Below are 16,392 nucleotides of genomic sequence, written 5' to 3'. Positions count from 1 at the left end.
GCGGGAACCGGTCTGTATGTGGGATCCGAACCCTCGGTGGGAGTGCCACCGCACTCCCAAGTGGCACACTGTAGCAGTGCGCCACTGGGCCGCCAAAAGATTTATTTTTTTAAATTTATTTTTATTTGAACAAAATTGATTGTAGGTATTTGTGAGGTGCAGCATGAATATCAATACCCGTGTGTAATATATGATGCTCAGATCAGAATAATGACTGTATTCATCATAACACAATGTAAACATTTTTTTTTGGCCCTTTACTAATTTCTCCCTAATTTCCCTTCCTCTCCACCTTTCCCACCTCTAGTGGCCTCAGATCTATTCCCTCCTTTTGAAAGTTCAATGAATTATTATTGTTGTGTCTTCCTTTCTTTCTTTTTAAAATTTATTTGTTTTTTTTTAAGCTACTACTTACGAGTGAGGGACATATGGTATTTCTCTTTCTGTGCGTGGCTTATTTCACTAAATATAATTTTCTCTAAGTTCATCTGTGTTTCTATGAATGGCAGAATTTCCTTCTATTTTTATGGCAAAGTAGTATTCCATTGTGTACATATACCACATTTTCTTTATCCAGTCATCTGTTGATGGACATTCATTGGTTCCAACACTTGGCTATTGTAAATAGAGGTGCAATAAACATGAGAGTACAGATATCTCTGTGACATGATGATTTCCATTCCTTTGGGTGTATACCCGGCTATGGGATTGCTGGATCATATGGCAGTTTTATCTGTAGTTGTTTGAGAAAATTCCATACTGTTTTCCATCATGGCAGCCCTAATTTACAGTCCCACCAACAGTGTAGGAGAGTTCTCCCTTCTCCACATCCTCGCCAGCATTTGTTATTTTCTGTCTTTTTGATAATGGCCAGTCTAACTGGCATGAGATGAGATCTCAGTGTGGTTTTGATTTGCATTTCTCTGATGCTGAGTGATGTTGAGCATTTTTTCATGTGTCAGTTTGCCATTTGTATATCTACCTTTGAGAAATGCCTATTCAGCTCCTTTCCCATTTTTTTAAGAGGGTTACTTGTTTTTTTAATGTTGAGTTGTTTGAGTTTCATGTATATTCAGGAAATTAATCCCTTGTTGGATGGCAATTTTGCAAATATTTTTGCTCATTCTGTAGGTTGACTTTTTGCTCTGTTAATTGTTTCTTTTACTGTGCAGAACCCTTTTACTTTGATATGATCCCATTTGTTTATTTTTTATTTTGTTGCCTGTGCTTTGGGGGTCTTGTTCATGAAGTCTTTCTGAGTCCTACTTCTCAAAGTATTTCCCCTATGTTTTCATTTAATACTTTTATAGTTTCAGGATGTATATTTAAATCTTTAAGCCATGTTTAGTTGGTTTTTGTATGTAGTGAAAGTTATGGGTCTAATTTCATTCTCTGTATTTGGATGTTCAGTTTTCCCAGCACCATTTGTTGAAAACCAGTTTTTTCTCCAATGTATGTTCTTCTTGTCTTTGTTAACATCAGTTAGCTGGAAGTATGTGGGTTGACTTCTTGGTTCTCTATGCTGTTCCATTGGTCTGAGTGACTATCTTTATGCCAGTGCCATGCTGTTTTGGTTACTACAGCTTTGTACTGTAACTTGAAGTCAGGTAGTATTATGCCTCTGATTTTATTTATTTTGCTCAGGATTGCTTTGGCTATTTGGGGTCTTTTGTTTCTTCATATGTATGTTAGGAATGTGTTTCTGTTTCTACAAAGAGCGCCATTGGTATTTTGATGGGGATTGTATTGAATCTGTAGATTGCTTTGAGTAGTACGGACATTTTCACAATGTTAATTTTTCCAATCCAAGAGCATGAGATGGGATGTCTTTTTACAATTTTGTGTCCTCTTTAATTTCTTTCAACAGTGATTTGTAGTTCTCATTGTAGAGACATTTCACCTCCTTGGTTAAATTTATTCCTAGGTATTTTATTTTTTTGGTGGCTATTGAAATGGTCTTGTTTTCTTGATTTCTTTTTCTGTTAGTTCATTATTGGAGTATAAAAACACTACTGAGTTTTGCATATTGATTTTGTATCCTCATACTTTATGCATGTTAGTTATCAGATCTAAGAGTTTCTGGCAGTCTTTAGGTTTTTCTATATATAGGATAATGTTATCTGCAAACAGGGACAGCTTGACTTTGTCTTTTCCAGTCTGGATGCCTTATATTTTTTTCTCTTGCCTGATTGCTCTGTCTAGTACTTTTAATGCTACATTAAATATGAGTAGTTAGAGTGGGCATCCTTTCTTGTTCCTGTTCTTAAAAGCTGAAAGTTTTGGTGCATCCCAACACATACCACACCAAGCCAAGGTGAGACCAGCAGCAGTGGTGGATCCAGAAATGATGGAGAAATAGTGTTTTTTCCAGGCAAACAAAAGTTGTGGGAGTTCAACACCACATGACTAGCCTTGCAAGAAATTCTCAAGGGAGTCATTCATCTGGAATCAGAGTAATGGTGTCCACTATCACAAATACACAAGAAAGAGCATAACCCACCATTAAAACAAAACTTCAAGCAAGAAAGAGAAAGAAGCTAAATCATCCCACCTGAAATTCCAACTAACATTGAAGAAGAAAAATAAAAGGGAAATAATGATCAAAAGATATTTAAACCATCTACACAAGAAGCAATTAAATGACAGGAATTAAGCAACACTTGTCAATAACTACAAGAAATCCTCAAGGGAGTCCTACATCTGGAATCTGAAAAATGTTAATCACTACCATGAATGCACAAAAAAGAACAAAACCCACTGGCAGAACAAAAACACAAACAAGAAATAGAAAGAAACTATATTTTACCACTTCAAAAAACCAGCAAAAAATGAAGACAAACAATAAAATGGAAAGAAAGGAATAAAAGATTTTTAAAACATCTGAACAAAAATTGAAGAAAATGCTTGGAGTAGGACAATACCTTTCAAAAACAACCCTAAATGTGAATGAACTAAACTCTTCATTCAAAAGATGCGGACTGACTGATAGGATTAAAAAGCTAGACCCAGTATGTGCTGTTTTCAAGAGACCCACCTCACCTGTAGAGACACACATAGACTAAAAGTGAAGGGATAGAAAAAGATATACCATGCAAATGGAAACCAAGAATGAGCAGAAGTATCAGACAAAATAGATTTTAAACCAAAAAAACATAAAAAAAGTCAAAGAAGCCCACTATATAATGATAAAGGGGTCTGTACAGCTAGAAGACATAACAATCATAAACGTGCATGCACCTAATACCGGAACACCCAGATATATAAAGCAAACACTCATAGAACTAAAGAAAGAACTAGGACCTAATACATTAATAGTGGGTGATCTGAACACCCCTCTCTCAGTATGGGCAGAACTTCCAAGCAACAAGTCAACAAAGAGACACGGGTTTTAATCCACACACTAGACCAATTACACTTGGCAGATATATACAGAACATTTCACCCAACAACTAAAGAATACACTTTCTTCTCATCAGCTCATGGTACATTCTCCAGGATAAACCACAAATTAGGTCACAAATCTAGTCTCAGCAAATTTAAAACAATTGAAATCATTCCAACTATCTTTTCAGACCACAACAGACTAAAATTGGAAATAAAAAGTAAGCAAAACTCTGGAAGCTATACAAACACATGGAAATTAAATAATAGGCTCCTGAATGACCTATGGGTCCAAAAAGAAATTAAATAGGAAATCAAAAAATTTCTAGAAACTAATGAAAATAAAGATACATCATACCAAAATCTGTGGGATACTGCAAAAGTAGCACTAAGAGGCAAATTTATTGCAATAAATGCTTATATCAAAAGAATGGAAAGACTTCAAATAAAAGACAACACTATGCCTCAGTGAACATGAAAAACAATAATAATCCAAACCTAAATGTAGTAGATGGAAAGAAATAATTAAGATCAGAGCAGAACTAAATGAAATAGGGACTCAAAAAACAATAGAAAAGATCAAGAAAACAAAAAGTTGTTTTTTCAAGAAGATAAATAAAATTGACAAACCATTAGCTAGGTTAACAAACAAACAAACAAACAAACAAACAAAAAAAAAAAAAAAAAAGAAGAGAGAAGACCCAAATAACAAAAATCAGAAATGAAAAAGGAGACATTACAACTGACACCACAGAAATACAAAGAATCATTAGAGAATATTATAAACAGCTGTATGACAACAAATACAAAAATCTGGAAGATATGGACTGAACCAAGAAGAGAGAAAACCTGAATAGACCAATAACAAGCAAGTGGATTGGAGTGGTAATTAGCAATCTTCCAACAAAGAAAAGTCTGGGTCTGGATAGTTTTACAGCTGAATTTTATCAAACTTTTAAAGAGGAGTTAATACCAATTCTCCTCAAACTATTCCAAACAATTTAAACAGACACTACTCTCCCAAACCCATTCTATGAGGGCAACATAATTTGATACCCAAGCCAGATAAACACACAACAAGAAAAGAAAATTATACACCAATATCCTTGTATCATTGATGAATCTTGATGCTAAAATCATCAACAAAATATTAGCAATCAGGATATAGCAACATATTATAAAAATTATACACTATGATCAATTGGGATTCATCCCAGGGATGCAAGGATGGTTCAACATATGAAAGTCAATAAATGTGATACACCACATCAACTAACTCAGGGACAAAAACCATATGATTATCTCAATAGATGCTGAAATAGCATTTGACAAAATTCAACATCCCTTCATGATAAAGACTCTCAACAAATTAGGTACAGAAGGAAAGTATCTCAACACAATAAAAGCCACCACCAGTATCATTCTGAATGGGGAAAAACTAAAGGCCTTTCCTTTATGAACAGACACAAGACAAGGATGCTCATTCTCACCACTTCTACTTAACATAGTACTGGAGGTACTAGCCAGGGCAATCAGGCAAAAGAAAGAAAGGGAATCCTGATTGGAAAAGATGAAGTCAAACTTTCTCTATTTGCAGATGACATGATACTATATATATAGAAAAACCTAAAGACTCTATCAAAAAACTCCTATAGCTGGTAAATAATTTCAGTAATGTTGCAGGATACAAAATAAATGCCCCCAAATCAGTAGCATTTATGTACTCAAATGATGAATTAACAGAAAGAGAAATAAAGAAAGTAAGCCCATTTATAATTGTCATGAAAAAAGTAAGATACCTAGGGATCAATTTAACCAAGGAGGTGAAAGACTTCTACAATGTGAACAACAAACCACTTCTGAAAGAAATTAAAGAAGACACAAAAAGATGAAAAGATCGTCCACACTCTTGGATTGGAAGAATTAACATTGTGAAGATGTCTACACTACCCAAAGCAATCTACAGATTCAATGCAATCACCATCAAAATACCAATGACATTCTTCACAGCAATGGGAAAACAATCTTACCTTTCATGTTGAAAAACAGAAGAGCCCCATAAAGCCAAAGCAATCCTGAGCAAAAAATAAATAAATAAATAAAGCTGGAGGCATAACACTACCTGACTTCAAATTATACTACAAAGCTATTGTAACCAAAAGAGCATGGTACTGGCATAAGAATAGACATTCAGACCAGTGGAGTAGAATTGAGAGCCCAGAAATCACCCCTCAGGCTTATAGCTATTTGGTATTGGACAAAGACAACAAAAACCTACATTGGGGAAAAGACTGCCCCTTCTATAAGTGGTACTGGGAACACTGGATATCCATATGCAGAAGAATGAAACTAGATATGCATCTCTAACTATACACGAAAATCAACTCAAAATGGATGAAAAACTTAAGTATGAGACCTAAAAGTGTAAAAATACTAATGGAAAATATAGGTGAAACACTTCAGCAATTATGTCTGGGCACAGGCTTTATGAACATGACCCTGAAAGCACAAGTAGCAAAAGATAAAATAAACAAATGGCACTATATCAAACTAAAAAGCTTCTGCACAGCAAAGGAAACAATAAACAAAGTGAAACAACATACTACAGATTGGGAGAAAATTTTTGCTAACAACAACCTACAGAGGGGGAGGTAAATTTTGCTAACTATGCATCTGCCAAGGGTTTAATATCCAGAAAAAAGATAGAACTCAAGCAACTATACATTAAAAAACTAATAACCCAATTAAAAAATGGGCAAAGGTGCTGGATAGACATTTTTCAAAGGAAGATGTATAAATGGTCAAGAGATACATGAAAAAATGCTCAACATCACTAGTCATCAGGGAAATGGAAATTAAAACCACATTGATATACCACCTCACCTCAGTTAGACTGGTTATAATAAAAATGATGGTGAATAACAAATGCTGGCGATGGTTTGGAGAGAAGGGAGCACTCCTACACTGTTGGTGGGACTGTAAATTAGCACAACCACTATGGATAACAACAGTATGGAGGTTTCTCAAACAACCACATATAGATCTTCTATACGATCCAGCAATCCCTCTTCTGGATATATACCCAGAGGAATGGAAATTCTCATGTCAAAGGGATACCTGCACTCCCATGTTCACTGCAGCTCTGTTTACAATGGCCGAGACATGGAACCAACCTAAATGTCCATCAATGGATGATTGGATAAGGAAACTGTGGTATATATACACCACGGAATACTACTCTGCCATAAAAAAGAATGAAATACTCCCATTTGCAACAACATGGATGAACCTGTAGAAACTTCTATTGAGTGAAATAAGCAAAGCGCAGAGGGATAAATACTGTATGTGCTCACTTAAATGTGGGAGCTAAGAGAGAAGGGAAGGCAGGAAATAAAGACCATGGTAGTGCGTTGGTCTTACACAGGGAGAAAACATTCCTAGGGCTACAAAGTGGAGTGGGGGGTAAAGAAGGAGGGTCTGGGTGGTTGGGGGATAATTGGGTGGAGGTCTTGGGGTAAAAAAGTAATTTCTGGTAGTAGGTATGCCCCCAGTATGAATCTGGCCCTCACATCATGGGCATAAGGGGTGACAATTAGCTTTGCAGCTTATGAATATTTACAATAAATAAATTTTAAAAAATAGGCTGAAAATTTTTCCTCATTCAGGATGATATTGCAGTGGGACTGTGCTGTTTGGCTTTTATTGTGTTGAGATACATTCCTTCTACACCTAGATGAATCCGACTGTATTCTTTTTGATAATATTTTCCTGAGTATTTTTGCATCTATGTTCATCAGAGATATTGACCTACAATTTTCTTTTTTGGTTATTGTATCTTTGTCTGCTTTTGATATCAGGGTGATGCTGCCTTCATTGAATGAGTGTCAGAGAATGGCCTGTGTTTCAACATTTTGGAAAGTTTGAAGAGAATTGATTTTAATTCCTCCTTAAAAGATTGGTAGACATCAGCAGTAAAGCCTCCGGTCCCATGATTTTCTTTGTTGAGAGACTCCTGATTACTGCTTCAATCTCACTGCTTATTATTGAACTGTTCAGGTTTTGTATGTCCTCTTGGTTCACACTTGTTAATTTCTTTCTTGTGTCCAGAAATTTATCCATTTCTTCCAGGTTTTCAAATTTGCTGGCTTATTGTTGTTTATAATAGTCTCTAATGATTCTTTGTATTTCTGTGGTATAGGTTGTAATATTTCCTTTTTTATTTCTGATTTTTTAAAAATTTGGGTCTTCCCTTTTTTTGTTGTTGTTGTTGTTAGCCTGGCTAATGGTTTGTCTATTTTCTTTACCTTCTCAAAAAGCAACTTTTGTTTCATTGATTTCTTTGTGTAATATTTTAGGTCTCTATTTCACTTAGTTATGCTCTGATCTTAATTATTTTTCTGTCTACTAACATTTGGATTAGATTGTTCTTGTTTTTTGTAGTTGTTTGAGGTGTAGCATTAGAAATGCTTATCTGAATTATTAGAAATGTTTATTTGAAATCTTTGTACATATTGCAATAAACTTCCCTCTTAGTACTGCTTTTGCAGTATCCCATAGGTTTGGTCTGATGTGTGTTTATGTTCATTAGTTTCAAGAAATTTTTTGATTTCCTGTTTCATTTGTTCTTGGACCCATAATTTGTTCAGGAGTGTGTTGTTTAATTTCCATGTATTTGTATAGTTTCTACAGTTTCCTTTGTTATTGACTTCTAGTTTTAATCTGCTATGGTCTGATAGGATACTTAGAATTATTTAAATTTTTAAAAATTTGTTGAGACTTCCTTTGTAACTTAACATGTGGTCCATTCTGGACAATGTTCCATGTGCTGATGAGAAGAATATACTCTGTAGTGGTTGGATTAGGTGTTCTGTAGATATCTGCAAGGTCCAATTGGTCTAAAGTGTACTTTAAATCTTGCATTTTTTTTTCTGTGATTTCTCGTGTTGTTAATCTGTCCAATGCTGAGAGAGGGGTATTCATGTCCCCTACTATTACCATATTGGGGTCTATCTCTTTCTTTAGGTGTAATAGTGTTTGCTTTATGTATCTGGGTTTTCTAGTATTTCATGTATATATATTTATGATTCTTATGTCTTCTTGTTGGATAGATTCCTTTATCATTATATAGAGGTCTTCTTTGTCTCTTTCTTATGATTTTTGTTTTAAAGTCTATTTTATTTGATATAAGAATAGCTACTCCTGCTTATTTTTGGTTTCTATTTGTGTGGTATATCTTTTTCCATCCCTTTACTATTAGTCTGTGTGTTTTTACAGGTAAGGTGAGTTTCCTGAAGACAACATATAGTTGGTTCTAGCTTTTTCATCCAATCAGTCAGTCGATGTCTTTCGAGTGGAGAATTTAATCTATTTACATTTAGGGTTGTTTTTGAAAGGTATTGTCCTACTCCTAGCATTTTATCAATTTTTGTTTGGATGTTTTAAATATCTTTTATTCCTTTCTTTCCATTTTATTGTTTTTCTTCATCGTTTGTTGGTTTTTTGAAGTGGTAAAATATAGTTTCTTTCTATTGCTTGTTTGTGTTTTTGTTCTGCCAGTGGGTTTTGTTCTTTTTTTGCATTCATGGTAGTGATTATCATTTTTCAGATTTCAGATGTAGGACTCCCTTGAGGATTTTTTGTAGGGCTGATCCAACGGTGGTGAACTCCCAGTTTTTGTTAGGGAAATACACTATTTCTACCTCATTTCTGAAGGATAGTCTTGCTAGATACAGTATTATTAGCTGACTTTTTTTTTTCCGTTTAATATTTTGAATATATCACCCCATTCTCTAGTGGCCTATAGAGTTTCTATTGAAAAATCTTCTCTTAGTCTGATTAGGACTCCCATATAGATGACTTGATGATCTTCTCTTGGTATTTTTAAGATTTTCTCTTTGTCTTTGAGTTTTGCCAATTTAACTATAACGTGTCTTGGAGAGGACCTTTTTGAATTGAATCTTTTTGGGGGTCTTTGAGCTTCCTGGATCTGAAGGTCCCCATCTCTCCCTATTCCTGGGAAGCTTGTTTTCTGCTATTACTTTGTTGAATAGATTTCCAGTGCCTTTTCCTTTCTTTTACTCTTCTGGAACACCCATGATTTGAATGTTTGTCTTGTTAAGGTTCTCTGCTACCTCTCTTAGATTTTCTTCATTTTTTTTATTCTTTTTTTTTTTTGTCTGCCTGGATTTTTTCAAAAAGACAGTTTTCAAGATCAGAAATTCTTTCTTCCACTTGCTCTAACCTTCTGCTTAAGCTGTTGTTTATTTATTTACTATTTTTTATTTCATCGAGTGAATCCTTCAGTTCAAGGAATTCTGCTACATTCTTTTCTCAAGTATTAATCATTTTGTAGATTTCCTCCTTCATATCTTGGATAGTTTTTCTCATTTTGTTGTGTTGTCTAACTGAGTCTTCTTGTATCTCATTGAGTTTCCTAAATATTGTTGCATGGAATTCCCTTTAAGTAATTTCAAGTGTTCCCTGGTCTCTGGCATTTGAGAATTATTGTATTTCTTTGGTGGTGTCATATTTTCTTTTTTTTTGTTTTTTGTGTTTTTTGTGCCTCTACATTGATTCCTGGTCATCTGGTAGAGCAGTAGCTTCTTTTACTCTGGAGTAGACTTTGAAAAGAGAAACTTTCTCCTGAAGATGTGTTTGATATTAACTGCTGAGTAGGGTGTTTTAGTATTATTTCCAGGTAGACACAGTAGTATATTCTCCATGTTGTACCACAGCCATATTCCATGTCAGAGTTGCATGTGAATGCCTCCATGGCTTAGGCACTGGGGCACTTAGTATTTCCTTACTGAGGTTAGTGACACTGTGTTGGTTCATCAAGGACACGGGTGAGCTCCCAAGTTCTTGAGAGAAGTACCCTGGGTGCCTTGTTGCTCTTTGGCTTAGGTGGGTGTCCCTGCACGGGCTTTTTGGTACCCAGACTAGCATCCTGTGACCCTGATGTGTCCATGGGGTATATGTAGCTCCTCAGTTTGAATGACCCTGGGCAGGGTTTCTTTTTCCTCTTTCTTATAGCCAGAGGCTCCTTCTGTGTTCTTGCTTCCCTCAAATGGGGGATAGGTTCATGGTGATTGGGAATTTTCTTCCTTACTCTATTTGGGCATCCTGGGTTTCTGCACTCTTGAGGGATTCTGCATTTGTCTCTCCCCAAATCAAAGCAGTCACATGGGCTATGTATATGCCTCCCAACCACAGGTATGCTACCATGTGTGGCAGCATAATTCCTCATATGGTTTGGACCACTCACTGGGTTGCAGGTCTGCACTTGCTCACCTCTTTTTCTGTGCTCCTCTGTTGACTTTCCTTGTGTCAATGCAGTTGAGTTGTTGGGCTGCCTGCATAACAGCAGTGGCTGCTGCAGTGGTAGTGGCTGCAGCTATGGTGGCCAGCCTCCCTTGTGGCAGCAGTGGCTGTGACAGACCACCTACACAGCAATGGTTTCTGCAGCAGTGGTAGAGGCTGTCCTTGGCTCCTGAGGTCCCTCTCACTCCTGCAGGCTGTTGGGCTGGGTTACCCTCAGCTGCTGAGGTCCCCCACGCTCTTGCCATCTGTCAGGTGGGGGTTCCTGCATCTGCTGAAGTCTCTGGGTGTTCCTGCCATAGGTCCTATATGCAATTGTTTTTGCAAATCACAAGTGAAAAAATTTACATTTGTCCATATATAACTGCATTTTGTGGTACTTGTCTCCATCTTCTTGGCCTGCTTAGATTTATATTCTATTATCTTATACTTTTATTCCTTACTAGCAGGTTATCTGTCATCTGTTTATCTGATCAATATAAAATAGGTGTCTTCAAGTAAATCATTCTGTTTATCTGATCAATATAAAATAGATGTCTTCAAGTAAATCATTGATCAATATGATAAACATAACAGGCTGTGGGTACATACCTGCTTTTTAGAGACCACTCTACAGGTTAGTACAGCCCATTAACGAGGATTTGGGTTAGGTTGCTTTTCATCAATGAATCCAAACATACTGAGCTTTGACTTTAAGGCTGTTCTCTAACATGGTATTCTGAAACATCATGTTTTCTACATTTCCTCATTCTAATGTAATGATCTTACTAAACTCTGATTTCAGTTCCTGTAAAACTCGTAACAGAGGGTACACATTTTAGCCCCACTGTTTTAGATTGGTTTTTCTGTTCTTAAGAAAAAAATACAAGTTTATTGTGGAATTTGTATACAATATAACTATATATGAAGAACAAAGTAAAATTTATCTATAATCCCACCACCAGAGATAACCATTGTTAACTTCTTGGTACATATACTACTTTAATTTTTTTCTATGCACAAAATGAACGTAGCTTTATATTTTTTAACAAAACCATGATATACGCTTATATAAATTGTTATTTTCACTTAAAAACTGAGTTTCTATGTGTAATTAGAATTCTTAACGCCATATGGATTTTCTCTATTCTTTGATATTTTATATTAGCTGCTTACAGCTCTTGGACAAGTAGTTTTCTTCTTTAATATTATCTTACAGTCTAAAGAGACTGAGGCTTGGGGTCGTTTGCATTTCTGAATAAAGATATAGAAGCTGCTGTAACTTTGTCCTCAAGAAATCTATTTTATTGCTGTGGTATTTCTTAGGGTCCAAATGGAAATTCCCAATATTGAATTCAACATTGCAGTGCTCTTCTGGGGCTGTAGGCGTAAATTTGGGTTTCTGAGTCTTCTCTCTTAGTCTCCTCTCCCAGTTTTTCTCTAAATTAGGTCAATCTCCGTTAATGCTTTGTTATTGCATTTGCACTGATTTTTTTCAGTAAGATATTTTATTACAATGAAAATAAAGTATTTTTCTTATGACTTTTGCAACTGAAATTACATTTGCATCTTTCTGAACTTTCTTTGAACCTGGTGAAATGTAGTTTATGATTATCTGGTTTTCGAAGGACCTAGCAATTGTATTTCAGATTTGTTTTCAACCATCAGCTACTGTGAAAGTAGCTGTGAAAGTCCAAGAAGGGTTTTTTTTAAAAAAAGTTACACCCCAAAGGCTATTTGTTAGTCTTATCTGTTGAACCCCATCAGGTAATTAATGTCTAATTATGCCTATATTTCTCCTCAGCTTCTTCCAAATCTAAAATTCCAAATAAGACTTCTTGTTATTAGATTTTTAACTAGTAGCAATTCCTAAGGACAACACCACACCAGTGGACCAAGGAAATGCTAAGTTTTAGCTCAAGTTTGTTAGCTCCTGGCAGTTTTCTTCATGGTTTCTGTTTTTCTGTATCAGTATGTGGATTGGTGGGGACAAAGCCACCAGGCCCAAGGTAATGCTGCTTTTCCCTTTGTAACATGCTGCTTCTCCGTGATCATATGGTTGATCCCAATTTTAAATCCACTCTCTTGTCTTCTTTCCTGTCTTTGAGAAAATAGCCATTATTTTAGGTATTATCCCCAAAATAGTTTTGTTTACTATGTTGTCCTGGATGTGTATTGTTATCTTTCTTGAGGGATTAGTATCAGGGTTTATTTTTTAATCCTTTTTTTCTGTTCTCTTTATTTAATAATGATACTATTACAAAGAAGACCATATGTAAAATATTTACTATATGCCACACACGGTGACAAATACTTTATGTGCATGTTCAAAGTTGAGGCTATTTCTGCACATTTTCAAGAATGTAACTCTTATATGATTCCTTTTTAAAGGCAGCTTGCAGCTTAACATAAATATTTCTGGGTAAAGAATGTGGGGGAAACTGGGTGTTTTTGAATGTTGGCAGTTCATGGAGCTTATAAGACGACTCATTGACAGAGGTGTGTGTATATGTGTATATGTGTGTGTTGTGTTTGTATGACACTACTTCGCATTGATTTTATTGAACTTTCTCTCTGAAAACCCAGGTTTAGAAACAATAGGGATTAAAGAGTGTGATTTGTTTTATTAATATATTTAATTTACTTTACAATATAACTCACTATGGGATATCCCTAAATAGCAAGCTCCCCCAATGCATTTCAAATTTGATTAGACTTGCAAAAATTTGATTCACCTGCAACTTCTCAGAAAGATACGTGCAGAACAAGTCTGGTATGACACACACACTGCTCCAGGCATCCTCATTTAAATGAGTTATTTGACAGTAGGAGGTAAATGGGGTAAATTTCAAGCTTGACTGTAGAGGCCAGTGAGGGAAAAGGCAAATTATAGACTCTTTGGCAGATTTTCTGCAAATATCAAACTAACTCCCAGTTCTGTGTTTTGCTTATAATTAGGAATGTACAGTGCTCTCAGATTTACAAAGCACTTTCACATTCTTTTTCTAATTTAATAGCATATGTACTTTGTCAAAAGGAGAACAACACATTTTCTCTCCCCTGCTTTTTAAAACCCTCCCACATTTCAATACCCACTTTCTTCCTGAACTCCTTCCTCATTATGCCAGGAAAACACAGTGATATCCTTCTTTTTTCTCACCTTCAGTTCAGTTCAACAGATATTTGAGAGCAAACTATGTACTAGGCAAAATGGATAAGAAACATTCTCTGTCTTCAAGAAGAGGCAAGCACATAAGCAGATGGTAACAGTACTTGACATTGCACCTGACATATGGAAGGTGGCATTTGATAAGTATAAATTGACTTAATTTTTGCGTGGTACTCAGATATGTGTGTGCATGTGTGTGTGTGTGTGTGTGTGTGTGTACATGTGTGCATGTTGCTATAGGAATGCAATGGAAAACCTGACCCAGTGTGCAAGCGTATCTCTGGATTGGGGGCAAATTCAAGAAGGTTTCTTCAAGTAAGTAATACATGATCTGTGTCTTAAATGATGATAATAATTATGGTTATTGCCACATGCCAGGTATTCTTCTAAATACTTTATATACATTACTTTATTTAACCATCACAATTGCAGTGAAGCAACTAAATAGTATTATTCTCCTTACTTTACAGACAAGGAAACCACAGCTCTGAGAGGCTAAGGAACTTGTCCAGGGTCATTTGGCCAAAAGGAGCTGGACCCAAAGTATAAATCCAAGAAATACCATGTTCATCACTGCATAGGGTAGCTACATATATTTTTTATCCAAACTGATTCCCTCCTGAGAGTGAGAGAGGGTGCGATTAAAGAATCAATAGATTAACAACTAATAACTGATTCTGTCCCAGGCAAATTGAGAGGTATGGCCACCCTACCAAACAGTCCCTGCTTACTAAATTCCACATTTCCCACAAAATATGTGTGGTAGCTTGCAACAACTCTATATTACAACATTCGAAGTTATTCTTCACCATCCTCCATACCACATTGTACCACTGTGAGTAGTGAGTGGACTATACCATAAATGACGAAAAAAAAATAGTTACTGAGACCTAGATATCAAATTAAACTAATTATATGGTCTAGACCAGTGTTTGTCATCAAATTATAAGATAGTTGATTAAATGTATCCTCTATCTCAAACAATAAGCGAGGGACAGACAATGAGTGTGCAGGAAGAAAAGAAATTGCTATAGTTATGGCAAAGCATGGGGGAGCATGGGGTAGTTTGGAGGAGGGAGGGAGGGGGAAGAAACAGTGTCCATTCAGGTATAGTGGTTTTGAGACTGTTTTAGACCCATTGTTCTTAGTCATTTTTGTCATAGTTCACATGATGAATAAATTCCTGGGTATGCTCAAGTTAGCTATAACTCCGCATCATTTATGATTTCTCAATGTGGGATGCAGAATAGATAAGAAAGGCAGTAGTTTGTGTGCATTTAATCCCTATAATCTAACCACTTCTTTTACTTCCTCTCCAGAACTGAAATACAAGTGAATTAGGGGGAATTTAAGATTAAGATAACCTTGAGTTCATTCTTACTGACATTCAAGAAGTAAATCATTTAAAATTTCTGTACGTTAATTATGAGTAGTTGCAAATCACTTGTTGCTCATCTCTCACACAAACCGGGCAGACCAGGACAAATTCATCCTGGAACAATGTGTGAAAACCTACTCTAGGCTATAAAATATCTTGCATGAAGTTCAAGTTTACTGAATTTCCATCTAAAACTGGAAGCAGTGTAACCCTGGCCTTTTTTCATTTTCAAAATAACGGATCTTACTTACTTGGCTGTCTCCTATCACTTTTGCATTCTGGGTGGGTTCGTGAGCCAGTAGCCCCATTAGCACCTACAGATAACATCTCTTTTGTTTGGTTTCTGGGTTTTTTTGCATGTTCGCTCTTTCTCTTTCTTTTTCTCTAACTTAAGAGTCAATGTTAGAGCTCGATTTTAGTGTGAATGCACATATGTTATCTCTTGACAGAGTGATATGAGAAGGGATTTTTGGCAAAGCATACTTGATCACTGTAAATATTTTCTGTTGTCATTCGAATTCATGATGAATTTTAATCAGGTGAAAAATGTCCTTAATTTAGAATTCAAAAGTGATCAACTGAAATAATGTGTGTCAGTGCTGGGTTTAAATCTCTGAATTTCTCATCTTTAATGAGAAAAATGAGTTACTATATAAATATCAGTCTTTCCTCATTTCATGTATCCACAAACAGAATGATTAAATGATTCTTAGCAGCTCTGATGCTACAGTGTAGAAGAAGCTTCAGATTATCTTGACAGTGGGGCTGTCATTTATTTCTCCAAATGATGATGGTTTGTCTTTGACCTCATTTAACTTTTGGAGCCTAGTTTTAAAATACCTCCTCTGTGGGATGACTGTTGTCATAGTCAGTGAAAAAACCCAAGCTTTGCATGGTATAGTTCTGGCTTACAAGGCATTCAAAATGAATGCTAACCTGAACATCTGTGTTTTCCTACATGACAAACCATCTTTAACTTATCCACCGTATTTACTCCAGCTTCAGTGTCTTTGCGGCTAAAGTCCCCTTCTTCCAAGTAAGAATCCCTGCTATTTCCTTCTTGCTAATTCTAGGCCCACATATTTGCATTGAGAGGGAGTACATTACAGTGGGAAGAGTGTAGACTCTTGCTTCCTTCATCTTCCTTGTGGGTTGCTGTGAGGACTAA

General features: G+C 35.9%; 1 pseudogene; it reads left to right on the top strand.

The window, feature by feature from the left end:
• Window positions 1-16,392, top strand: part of LOC103595520 — a 125,285-nt pseudogene that overhangs the window by 76,017 nt on the left and 32,876 nt on the right.

Source organism: Galeopterus variegatus, unplaced genomic scaffold, assembly GCF_000696425.1.
Source record: "Galeopterus variegatus unplaced genomic scaffold, G_variegatus-3.0.2 Scaffold1787, whole genome shotgun sequence".
Taxonomy (NCBI): Eukaryota; Metazoa; Chordata; class Mammalia; order Dermoptera; family Cynocephalidae; genus Galeopterus; species Galeopterus variegatus.
The sequence above is the reverse complement of the archived record's forward strand: the minus strand, read 5'-3'. Positions and strand labels throughout refer to the sequence as shown.